The sequence below is a fragment of the Symsagittifera roscoffensis genome, chromosome 9, assembly GCF_963678635.1.
Source record: "Symsagittifera roscoffensis chromosome 9, txSymRosc1.1, whole genome shotgun sequence".
NCBI lineage: Eukaryota > Metazoa > Xenacoelomorpha > Acoela > Convolutidae > Symsagittifera > Symsagittifera roscoffensis.
Window position 1 is genome coordinate 37,101,345 of NC_087070.1, and position 13,234 is coordinate 37,114,578.

The 13,234-nt window shown below is 33.2% G+C and overlaps 1 protein-coding gene across 3 annotated transcripts in view; it reads left to right on the top strand.

The window, feature by feature from the left end:
* Window positions 1–200: 200 nt before the first annotated feature.
* The window catches only part of LOC134854517 (uncharacterized), a 63,697-nt gene continuing 50,663 nt past the window's right edge, over window positions 201–13,234 (top strand). Inside the window, exon 1 of one of the 3 annotated variants that reach the window (XM_063870811.1) lies at window positions 201–634. The gene's annotated coding sequence lies outside the window, so the exon portion shown is untranslated. Of the gene's footprint in view, window positions 635–867; window positions 950–6,914; window positions 7,287–13,234 lie in introns of those variants that run through there. The other 2 variants (XM_063870813.1, XM_063870812.1) reach the window with 2 other exon arrangements.

A 13,234-nucleotide genomic window follows, 5' to 3' on the forward strand; every position in this document is an offset into this window, starting at 1 on the left:
TAATTGATTTGATACAAGGAGCAAATTCTATTCTTTCGTTCTTTATATGGCGTGTGGGGTTGATTTTCATGAAAAATTTCAAATTAAAAAATTTTTTTTTTTACTTTTGATTTTTTTAATTATTACTGCTCCATAAACCTTAAAAAGCAGTCGGAACATTCAGAGTTTTGCCCTGATACGAGCAGTCTTATTGTTTTCAGTGTTGTTTTCTGTTGCAAATAGATGTATTGAATCCAGAAATCTTTACTAGATCATTGACGAGGAAATTCTGAGAAAATCAATTGGGGTACATTTAATGTGTAATGGACGGTGCCGTGCGTCTGGAACCTTTTCTCCCATTGACAGCCATAAACTCTGTCAACTGACATTTATTTTGCCACTCCCCCCTCATCTATGGCCTTCCTAAGCAATCAAAACAGAGCATAGTAGCATACAGTTGATGTCATGGATAATTTATTCCTGCTGGCCAATATCCAAACTGATCAGCTGGTAATTTTATAGATTGAATTATTCGCAACAATTGTTTTGCTTTTAAACCTAATTCGCCATTTCCATTTTTCTTGGTATAATCTCTTTTATCTTTCGCTTCAATGCTCCGTTTCTTTCCAGTTATCAGAGAAACTACAGTTTTGAGGTAAAGTTTTCATCTATTTTTTTCTTAGCATTTCAATAAAATAAATACATGGATGTATTTTTTTTACTATATTTGGAACTTTATTTCGGTCGCGCATACAATTTTTATGAATGGAGTTTTAAGAAACACACAAAAGGGGGCTGAGCAAATGTACACAAAAACAAAAGGCTTTCTATTCCAAATTTTTTTATGACTTGGTACAACCTGCAATGTGTTTGGAATTAGTTTTATTTAACATCTTTTGCAATTGAAAAGCGTTGGCTCCAATTACCCATTATCAACTGTGTTTTGGCGTTTGTCTCTACTCAAAATCAGGTAAAAAACATTCATAGATATTAAAGCCGTGACTAGTATTATTGGAGTGAAAATATTGCAAAACTTTTGCAAAACAATGCAACGTTTGAAAATTTCCAGCAACAGTCTTGCAAAGATTCTTGCAAAATTTGCATTCTCCTGAGTGCAGTTTGGAGTCCAATTCTAGTAAGATTTTTTGAGATTCTTACAAGCTTTTCATTCCATTACCCCGTAAGAAATTTTGCTTGCACTGCATAATTATATGCTTTTCGGGCGAGCATCTGAATTCACACTTGGATTCTTATTCTCCATTATTAATGTATAATCAAATTCATGTTGCTAAAAAAATTTTTTAATATTATATTTAACATTATTCCACACTTCATCCGTTACGAGCTCTCATTGAGGTAGTTAAAACTGAGAGGAAAGCCCCAAACTATGCTATAGTTTTATTGGAGTCACTATCAGTGACCTCAACTAAACATTAAGTCAATCTGTGGACAATGTTAAAAATGCGTCCTGAAAAAACCGGAAGAAAATAAACGGCCATTGATTTTTTCTCATTATTATTTTTCTCGTTGAAAAAAATTTTCTTCTTACAGATTATTATTTCGACCACTGAAAGTGGTGAGCATTTTTGTGTTTGGGTGTTATTTAATTTATTGTTCCTACCATTCAGAAAATGTGGAGAAACTTTGTACTCTAGTGTCCTTTTATTTTTTAAACCTTTTCTTTTTTTGGTCTTCCCCGCAAAGTCAGGTACCACAAACAGTCATCAGAATGGGTTGAGTGATATATCAGAACGACATTAAAAAATTAAAGTTTCCTTTTTTGTCGAGTTTCGAATGAGAAAAGCGAGCAAGAATACTTATTTGGTTTTTCAAAGAGAAATTACCACAAATAAACATCGAAAAGGTAAGATTGATAGTATTAAGAGTTCCTTTCAATCCTAATTTGAACATTAATTTTTTTTTTTGAAATTCTGAGTACATGTAAAATCAGTTTGAAAATTTTTGATGTTTGCTCTAAATTAAAACTAAAAATGTGAGGCTAAGCTAGCTTATAAAGGTTTGTTTATGCTTAATTCAAGCCATAAAAACTTAGTTTTACTCAAATAAGAATTAATTTTGAAGATTTAATTAAGTTTTTTTATCTTCAATTTGGGAATCAAAACTTCAAAATTCAAAAACTTCCTGCAAAAAAATTGAAAAGGTTTTGAGAGCTTTTTTTGAGTTTTTTAACAATTTTTATAACGTTTTCTAGCCATTTTTGTTCAGATTTCTTTATCACGCCACGCAGAGAAAAAAAATTTGACAAAGAAATTTGAAATAACTTTTTTGTATTTTGTTTAAGAACATGGTCGAAAAAATTTCTGTCAGTTGCAAAGAAACCGGCTGTCTTTGTTTGTTTTTCTTTTTCTTTTGCATGCAGAATCAGACACTCCAAAAAATTATCGAAGTGAGTTGATTTAAATGTCATAGTGAAATCTACGCAGTTTGTTTTCGATTCTCACTTAAATTTTTCTAAAAAATTTTTAAGAATTCAGTTGAAAATAATAACCATTTGGTCTAATTTAAGCAAATGCAGCGAGCGAGCAGCTATGTATTACAAAATTAAGAAGTAACAGGTTTCAACTGACTATTCCTTCACCGCTCCCCCTCTCATCAATTGACATACTAAGAAATCGCTTCAGGGAAAAGTATTATGCGTTTGATGTCATGGATAATATGTTTCTTGCCATTAGTCGAATTAATCAGCTAGTTATTGTATCTGTTGACTTGATCGCAACAATTGTTTTTCCTTTGAACATAATTCGTCATTGTTGATTATATAACATATATTTTTTTTCGCTTTAATGCTCCGTTTCTTTCAAGTTTCGTGAAAAACTTTTAATCTGATGTAAGTTTTACTTTATTTCTTTCCTTAGCGTTTCAAAAATTAAAATCTTGTATGACTTTTTATTATAACTGAAATAATTATATCTCTTGCGCATAAAGTTTTAATGAATGGGGTTGTAAGAAACACTCAATAGGGGGCTGAAAAAAGTACACAAATATAAAAGTCTTATTTTTTCAAGTTTTTGTATGACTTTGTACCCGTTTCAATGTGCTCGGAACCAGTTTTTACGTAACATCTTTTGCAATTGAATTGCGTTGTTCGCAATTACGCATTACCAACTGTGTGATACCAAAACCATTTTCCCCTTTTCCAAATCACCTAAGAAAAGCTTTTATGTAATTTAAAGCCTTAAATGTGTTATTGGAGTGCAAATCATGCAATTTTTTTGTGAAACAATGCAAATGTTGGATATAACATGCAATTTGCTTGCGAAGAGTTTTGTGTAATGACATTACTCTGAGTCAGTTTGTAATTCAAATCTATTATATTTTTTTGGAGATTCTCACATGATTTGCATTTCATTACCCTGTAAAAACTTTGGTAATATTTCATAATGATATGCTTTTCGAGCAACTAACTGAATTTTTTCTTTGTTCTTTTTCTCCAATACTCATGTCTTCTTAAGTTTTACTTTATACTTTACTTCATCAATTGCGAGCTCTCATTGAAACAGTTAAGATTGAGCAAAACACCACAAACAATGCTATAGTTTTTTTGCAATCGCTACCAGTGGCGTTATTTGAGCATCAAGTCAGTCTGTAGACAATGTTAATAAGCGTCCTGAAAAAATGAAAGAAAATAACTGGACTGTGATTTTTTTCTCCTCCAAATTTTTTTCTTATTGTTTTATTATCTCAAACAAAGTATAATTTTTCTTTTCTGAGATTGTTGTTCCCACCATTGAAAAGGGGAAGAGATTTTTTCTACTCGGGTGTTTTTTTATGTATAGCTGCGATCATTTGAAAAATGTGGAGGGTTTTGTATTAGTGTGTGTTTTAGTTTTTTTTCTTATTTTTTGTTTTCCAAGCAAAATCAGGCAATAATAATTTGAATGGCTTGAATGATATATCACACTAAGGCCTTTTTTTCTTGATTCGAACAAAATTTTAAAATAAGATATTGATTTTTCGTCTGATTTCGTGCGACCAAAGCGACCGATAACGCTTATTTTGTTTTTCAACCAAGAGAAGCAAAAAAAAAAACATCGGATTGGTAAGAGTGATATATCATATTGAAGTAATTTCAGTCGTAATCTGGATGAAATGGAAAACTTTCGAAAAAAAATTCTCAGTGTCAAGAAGAAACCAATTTGAAACTTCGCTTTTTGGTCTAATTTCAAGCTAACAAGGTGAGGATAAGCAGGCTCACAAAAGCTTTTTTCCATGCTGAATTTAAGCCGTAGAAATCCAATTTACTGAAGTAAATTTAGATGTTGGACATTCATAGCGTCAATTTGGGGATCAAAAATCCATAACTCTGCAAAAAACAAAAAAAACTCTTAGAGTTTTTTAACGATGTTTTTTGTTTTGTCTCGTCATTTTTTTTACAAAAATTGTTTTTCAATTGGCCAGTTTTACTATGAAAATTGAATATGCCAAAAATTTCTTTTGTTTTGAATCATTTTATCACACCACGTCAAAAAAGCGACACTGAATTGAATTTTTTTTCGTAGTATTTTAAGACTATGGTGCAAAGTAACCGGCTATACTTGTTTGTTTTTATTTTGTTTTCCACGCAGAATCAGGCAGCACAATGATCTGCCGCAGTGGGTTGACTTATATGTCATAGTAAATCCAATGCTGTCGTTTTCGATTCCTAATAAAATATTTCACTTTTTTTTAAGAAACCGTTTGACAATTTTTAAAATTTGGTCTAACTTTTAGCAAATTGAACAGCTCTGTTATACAAAAGTAAGACTTGAGAACTATTTCCCAGCATTATTGATTTTTTTGAAAATTTTCAGCGCTGTCACGAATTCAACAAAAAAGCAAAAAAGAATTTGAAAAGAAAATTGTTTGGTTTTTTGCAAAATTTTCCTTTTTTTTGGAACGATTTCTAAGACGGATTGAATCTCCGCTGACGTGTTAATAGCGCGAAATATATCGCGCGTTAATTGTCCCAAATTGGCGAAAATGGCAATATTTAAACCCCCATAACTTTAAGAAAAATGATCACAGGTGAAATATCTTTTCAAATTTAAGCTCAGGACAACAATAGCGTTTGATTAATATAATTAAGTTCCGTCAAAAATGGCTAATTAAAAAGTCCAAATTTGTCTGAAAAAAAAACCACCCCGAGCACAAATATTCCCTTACTTTCGTTACAAAAGTCGGAACAAAAAGAGTTTTTCTATTAATATCCAACTCCGTGATTCTTAATTTCAATACATGTAATGTTTTCAAAATTTGATAAGTATCTGCAGAAATTTGCAAATCAACTCAATTCAATGAAAAAATTATCCTCATCCTCTGTTGTTTAATGTTTTGTTGTAACAGACGTTGGTTATTAGTTAGTTGAGATCAAATTTTTAGGCTACTCTCAGAAAAGTCTCTAGAGAATTGGACCTATTGCCATTATAATTTGATGGATTTCCTGCTAGCCGAGGACTTAAAAAACCTAAATAACGGCCTAGAAGGTTTCCGCATTAGCATTCTTCATTAATTTCACAATTTTTCGTAAGTTATTTTTGAGCAAACGTATCAATGAGCTACGTGTAACTTTTAAAACAGCATCAAATATAATTGGAGGCTTTAATAAACTTGATACAATCTGTGATTCTGTTGCAAAAAGGTTATTCTGAATCATTGCAACTAATTTGTGCAACGCTTAACATAGCATTTAATCGCTTCAGCTACGATCGATATTATTACTGACGGTACCCTAAAGGTATACCGCGGAATCGGTATAATAGATTCACTTCAAAAGTTTTCAGACGTTTTTTTCTTCCTGAAATTGATTTTGAAAGCTTTCAGACATTTTGAAATTTGAAGACATCAACAAACCGCATCGAAAAACGGAAATTAAAAAAAGGCTTTTATAACTTCATTTCAACAATTTCCATCCAGAATTTCTTTGTACTTTTCTTGTTAAGACTAGTATCGATTTCTTTTAACATTTCATTCGGCGTTGCATTGCAAAGTCGTGTCAATAATCTATAAAAGCTCGGTGATTAAAATGAATACGTTGGAAGAACCGCCTACTTAGCCTTGCAGACTTTTTTCTATTTAAAAAGTAGGCTTTTTCATAAGCATATTTTAAACTAGCAAAAGTTGCTTGAACTGCGTTGTCGTTTTGTTACCTTTTATAGATTGCTTCCTTAATTTTTTTCCTCGTTGAAAGTAAACATCAATTTTTCAGATGTCTTAACTTCACGAAAATACGCAACTGAAGTATGCCCAATATTTAAGCCATTGGTGGTCTTGGCACTAATATTTCTAGGTTTCTTTCAAAAAATCTTGCAAGAAAATAAATGCATCTTATTTATTTCCTGCAATTTTCATGCAAATATGCATTCATTTTACAAGATTTGCGCAAGATTTGGATTCTTCTTGCGAGACTTGCATCCCGTTCGCAAAAAAAATTAAGCAAGGTTCTGCAATTTTTTTTTGCAAGATTTGGAATAAATTCGCAAGAAATAAGGAAAAATTTTTTGTATCTCGCTTCAGAAACTTTCAATCACAGCTGCTGGTAATTTTTCTTCTCGATTTCTTGGATTATTTGGAACTTTTCAGCTCACCCTCGAAGTCAAAACTCATTCATTTCAATAACTTCTTATTTTGATTAATCGGTTACTTATTGTCTATCCGCTTTGGCTGAACAATTTTACATCGTCCGAAAATATAGCTAGTCAAAAAACTTTCTTAAATACCTTTCAAATCGACGGAAACGAGGCTTTTTTTCTGAATGGTTCTCAGATCTTGAACCGAATACGATCTTTCATTAGAGCGCAAAAATCGAAACTGCAGCGAAGATAATCACAACCTGTTTTTCTTATGCTAATCCATTAGCGACTAGAATAAAAAGGTCTTTGAAGATCAATAGATTGGTTGGGTACATACATTTGGCGCAAGCTTGGGTCCGGGGTGGCGTTTATTGAAAGAACTAAGAAAGATTTACCATCAAAGGTCTACCTTTAGTTTCCAATCGATATATTGGTTGTTCGATGTTCACATAATTCATCATCGTCGCCTGAAGCCTAAAATGGTCTCCAATTGCAGACAAATTTGAAAAATTGATCAATTTGAATTAGCCTTCTTACCCCTCTCCGAACAAATTAAACCCGAGTATGGTCCAAAAGTTATTAGAAAAATATTAACACTAAATCTATATCTGTTACCGAGGTTCAACCGACGTTAAAAAATTACCAGTTATGATTCCAAAATTTAAGGAAGGTTACTTGGGAAGTTGAAGCAGCAGCATGTACCGTCCCGAAAGCAAAATTTGCAGGCTTTTTGCACCGGTAAGAATTAATCACCTTGTCAATTAACTTTTCCTTATGATGAATATGTAATGATTCAGTGTTATTTTTTATCAATTTACTTAAACCAATGTTAGAAGTCAAATTGAGAATTGACTGAGTTTCGAAATCTTTTGTCGATTTTCCGAGCTCTCCCAAAGCACTAAAAAGACCCTGTTTTGGCCAAATTTAGTGTGCCGCTGGCAAAATTTTGGAAAAGAGGCCACAAAAAATGATTTTTTGCATTTTTTGGAAAAATTTTACAAAAAAATTGCGTTTTTGGCGCGCACTCCCCCGTCAAAGTTAGTTTATTTTGGAGGCAAAGCGCCTTTAGAAAAATTTCAGGTCCGTCAGCCAAAAATAGATATCTCAAAATAGTACAAAGGGGGAACCCTGCTGGTCGGCAAGTGGTCGATTCTCTGAAGAAAAAGCATCCGCCCCACCGCCCCCGCCCCCTAAAACTGCCCCTGATTCTGAACATTCATTATCTGGTTTCTTTAAAAGTAATTGATTTTAAGCAGCACTTTAAAAAAAAAGCCCTAAAAATTATTTGACGGTTTTTTTCGACCTTTTCTTTTATTTCGACCAAATTGGTTTTCCGAGCTCGCCCAAATCCCTAAAGAGACCTTGTTTTGGCCAAATTTGCTGTGCCGCTGGCAAAATGTTGGAAAAGAGGCCACAAAAATGGTTTTTTGCTTTTTTTGGAAAAATTTGACCAAAAAATTTGCATTTTTTGGCGCGCGCTCCCCCCTCAAAGTTAGTTTATTTGGAGGCAAAGGCGCCTTTAGAAAAATTTTAGGTCTGTCAGCCAAAAATAGATATCTCAAAATAAAACAAAGGGGGAACCATGTGCGTCGGCAAGTGGTCGATTCTCTGAAGAAAAAGCATCCGCCACCCACCGCTCCCGCCCCCTAAAACTGCCCCTGATTCTGACAATTCAGTATCTTTTTGACTTAAAAGAAATTGATTTTAAGCAGCACTTTCAAAAAAGTGCTCAAAAAATTATTTGAAGGTTTTTTTCGACCTTTTTTTTATTTTGACCAAATTGATTTTCCGAACTCTCCCAAATCACTAAAAAGGCCCTGTTTTGGCCAAACTTGCTGCGCCGCTGGAAAAATTTTGAAAAAGAGGCAAAAAAAATTGTTTTTTGCACTTTTTTTGAAAAATGTGACCAAACAATTTGCGTTTTTGGCGCGCGCTCCCCCCTCAAAATTAATACTTTTTGGAGCCAGAGGCGCCTTTAAAAAAATTTAAGGGTCCGTCAGCCAAAAATTGATAATTCAAAATAGTACAAAGGGGGAACCCTGCGGGTCGGCAGGTGGTCAAACCCTGAGGAAAAAGCATCCGCCCCCACCGCCCGCCCCTAAAACTGCCCCTGATTCCAACCATTCAGTATCTTTTTTCCTTAGAAAAAATTGATTTTAGGCAGCAATTTCAAAAAATGCTCTAAAAATTATTTGGGGAATTTTGTCGACTTCTTTTTTAGGTCGACCAAATTAATATTCAGAGCTCTCTCAAATCACTAAAAAGACCCTGTTTTGGCATACTTGCTGCGCCGCTGGCAAAATTTTGAAAAAGAGGCCAAAAAAAGGTTTTTTGCATTTTTGGAAAAAATTGACCAAAAAATTTGTATTTTTCGGCGGGCGCTCCCCCCTCAAATTTAGTATATTTTGGAGCTAAAGGCGCCTTTAGAAAGTTTTTAGGGTCTGTCAGCCAAAAATAGATTCGTCAAAATAGTACAAAGGGAGGTCGGCAGGTGGTCAAATCCCTGAGGAAAAAGCATCCGCTTTGGAAAGTTGAATTGGTTCTCCAACCCGGGTCGAGGTGCTCGATTTATGCTTCGACCATCTCGACCAAAAATTGGTATATTTCGACTGTTTCGACCGTTCCGAGAGGAAGTTGGTATGTTTTGACCGTTTCGACCAAAACTTGGCATGTTTCGACCATTTCAACCTTATTTAGTATGTTTTGACTTTCTCAACCAAATTTGGATACGTTTCGACTTTCTCGACTATCAACTGACATTCTTGAATTAAAAGAAAAATTATAATGTCTTATTTTTAAGTAAAGTTTTGTGATGATGCCTAAATGAAAAAAAATATATAAGAATCACTCTAATGCAATATTTTGGCATCGAAAATCAATTTCTCAAATCGATTTGTCATATTTCTTTTTTTATTGTTTTTTTTTACAAATCTGGATTGAAACTGTTGGCCTGAAAAGTAATGTTTGAAGAAATTTTTTTTTTTACTTTTTTACTACCACAAAAACCATTAGATCTCAAAAAAGTAATGAGTCCCTCTTAATTTTTAGTTTTGCGGCAAGCAACTCTCCTCATATGACTGTTTGCGATTGCAACTTTCTGATGGATGTCTATTCTGAGCAGATTTTTTAGGTCAGTTTCCAGCTTAATTTTAGCTACAAGTTTCAAAAAAATGAAAATTTAGGTTGTGCTTCGACCGATGTTCTGACTGTACTTGACTTACGTTTCGACTTTCTCGGCCGAAATTGGGTATGCTCCGACTGTGCTCGCTTTATGTTTTGACTCTTTTGATCGAAATAGCGCATGTTTTCACCTTGTGCTCAACTTGCTTCTCGGCTGCGGAATTTGAGTCGCAAAACTGCACATACTCGATTTTTACAGTCGAAACATAAGTTGAGCACTCCGACCCGGGAGTAGTATATGTTGGGGCAGTTCAAGGGGGGGGGGGGGGCCTGCAGACCCCCATGTATTAACATAGGCTATAGAGTATCCGGTCCGCAGGCTATGTATTAAGATAGGTTACAGATTTTCCAATGTATTAGGATAGGGAATAGGTTTCCAAATGTATTAAGATACGAGGTTTCAGATGGTAAGTTTCAGAAAAATTTTTGGCGCCCGAATTTTTTGAGCTCAATTTTGCCAATACTTGCATTTTTTAGTCAACTTCTACGATTTGTGATATGTAAGGACTATCTTGTCTTACAAAAAATCGGTATGGTAAGTTTCAGAAGGTAAGTTTCAGAAAATTTTTTGAAAATTTTTAAAGTTTTATTTGCAAATACATTTTTATCTTGAAAAAACAATTTTTTATTAAAAAATTGAAAAATTTTTTTTTGAATGGTAAGTTTTAGATGGTAAGTTTCGACGAAAATTAAGTTTCGATTTAGAGTATGGGATCATAAACTAATATATCACGGAATATTTTTTTTCTCGAAAGAATCTTAAATTCTTATTTCATGTTATTTATTTTCCCTCAGGTTATCTGGGGAAAATTGTCAAGAGGTGATTATCTTTGACAGGTTAGTTATTCTGCTCCACGGCATATCAGGGGAATCTTTACAGCTCCTCGCGGTTGATTACTTTTATATCCTACTTAATCTTTTTTCCGCAGGTTATCTGGAGAACGGATGACAGGTTCATTACACTTGTTAATTTTATGACTTATTTTATCTTTTTTCACATAATTATCTCACTTATTTTTACCTCAACTGGTTTATTTATTCTGTCATATTTCTTGCTACGATTCATTTCAGTTCTCTTTTATCTTTTTGTCTTTATTCTTTAAAAAATTCTTTGAAATTTCCAAATTTTCCAAAAAATTATCATCCAAATTTATCAATTGCTCTGCCACGGTAAAAGTTTACACTGAGAAAAACATAGTATCATATTTTTTTTTGGTTCTGATATTTTTTGTGTAATAATTTTTCCATCTTTCTCAGAGTAAACTTTTAAGAAAATTATACAATTTACTAGAAGTTGGTTACAATTTTCGTAAACTTGTCTACTCTATCATTAATTCTTTCAATTGGGGGACTACAACATCCATATTCCATCATCTTTCTCCGTATTTCATCAAAGGGTTAGTTGCTAAGATGCGTTTTGTAAAAAAATTTAAAGAATTTAAAAAGTTAAATTACATAAATAATCAAAAAATTCACTACATCGTATAGTAAAATTACTGCAAAAATTTACACTTACAAAAAAAAATTCACTTTTACATAAAATTACTGATAAAATTCAAAACATACACATCATGAACATTATTCAAGTTCTTCTGGAAGAATTTAAATAGAAGAAATGCTGAATAAATTGCGTAAAAACCACACAAATTATCAGTTTTTTGTAGCTTTCGAGGAACCATTCGTCGAAACTTTTTTGTCAAAAAAGGGTAAGTTGATCTCTTTCTTCCCAAAGAATCAGCAAAGTAGTAGCTTTTATCCAGTCGAGCAATCATAATCCAGTGTTCTCCTCTATCATTGCTTGGGGCTGAGTTAATAATTGCAAAAGAGTATTTTGTTAGTTGAGGTACTGTGTCAGAAGGGTATGATCCCATGTACTTGAACCTGAGCTGTGGAATTCTTTCAATAATTTGCAAAAGAGAAAAATTATCCATCTTTGCAATTGTAGGCTGATTTACAGCTAAAAAAGAAATTGATAGTTTGATAGTGTACTTTAGGTTAAAAAAGGAAGAATAATGGCTTACACACATTTAGGAATTGAATCAACAAAGTCCCATACACAAGCCTTATATAGTGGGCAAAGTTTATTGAATACTGTTTTACAGTCTAGGTTGAAGAAGTGTCTCGGGTTTTCAACTAAACAGCATTCCTTCTCTATTTTTTCTGGAGCTTTAGGTCTGAAGAAAGACAATATAGATAGTACAGAGATAATAACAAAGAAAAGTCCCAAAAAAGTTACAATATTTTTATAGGAACCTGAAAACTCAAAAAAATTAAACATGTTTAGCGACTGTTCCGAATTTGTCAATTTGAATATTTGATAGTCTTTCTCCCAAGACTATCACTTCCGTTACTTGCTCCAAGGGAAATTGGAAAAACATTTCTAATCTCAAGCTTTCTCCTCTAAGTTCTGGATAATGCAAGTGTTCAGCGGCATCCTGTAGTGAAGTCAAGTCGAAAACTAGAATATAGTGATTTTGAAAATCTTCTATTGGAAGAGCTGGAAAATCTTCGTTAAACTGCATTGCTTTCATTGTTGTAACATAGGGTCGACAAGGAGAAGTTGTATCTAATGAAATAATTGCTCTTCCACCCCGAATAATTCTAAGCTCTCTCAAATGAAATTGTTGATAATTGAAAGGATTTTCATAAAAAGATCCCGCAACAGCCAAATTTGTATTCAATGCAATAGCTATCCTTCTGATTGGGGCATTATTGAAAACATTTTCCTGAATAAACTGGTTTTGACGAGATGGAATGATAAAGGTTCTTGCTATAGTTTCCATGTAATTGTAATGAGCAGGTTCCCTTTCCAGATTCCATTGCAAATATTGATGATTAGGTTCAGCTACTAAAATTCTTATTGTAAACAGTGAACAATCAACTATTTTCAGACTGACATTTGGATTATCAGATAACATGTAAAAATTAGGTCTAGCTCGAATAAGTTTAATTCGAACTTTGGTATTTGGTAGCAACAGTTTTTCGCAAATAAACAAATCAATGGCGAGCCTCCCATAGAGTGAAAAATTTATCCCTGTTCCCAAGGAATTTTCTCTATCAGTGAATGAATACATATCAAATGCATCAGGATTTTCTTCAAAACTGTATCCATGACAAGCAAGAATTCTTTTATTACTCACTGCTGACGAGTTGAATTCGTTCGATATCTGTGCCTTATGAGGATATAATCCATTGGCATTGTAAACCATTGTATTGTTAAAATAAACTTCACAGTTGGAGAATAGAGAATGTAGTAGGTTGTTTACATAAGTTAAGTAAGTTTGTGGTTCCTTATCTGAATCTTCCTCCGATTTTGCTTTATGTTCTGCTTTTTCTTTTTTTAAAGCATCAAACAATCTTAGTTTTAATAGTTGAAGCTTTAAGCTAAGATGGGTATCACGCATATCCAAGTAGAGATTACGATCCGTTTCAAATTCAAACTCAATACTGCTTTCATCTAGAGAAGTACTCGGGAATACTTCTTGTGTGTAAGATGACATAATTGT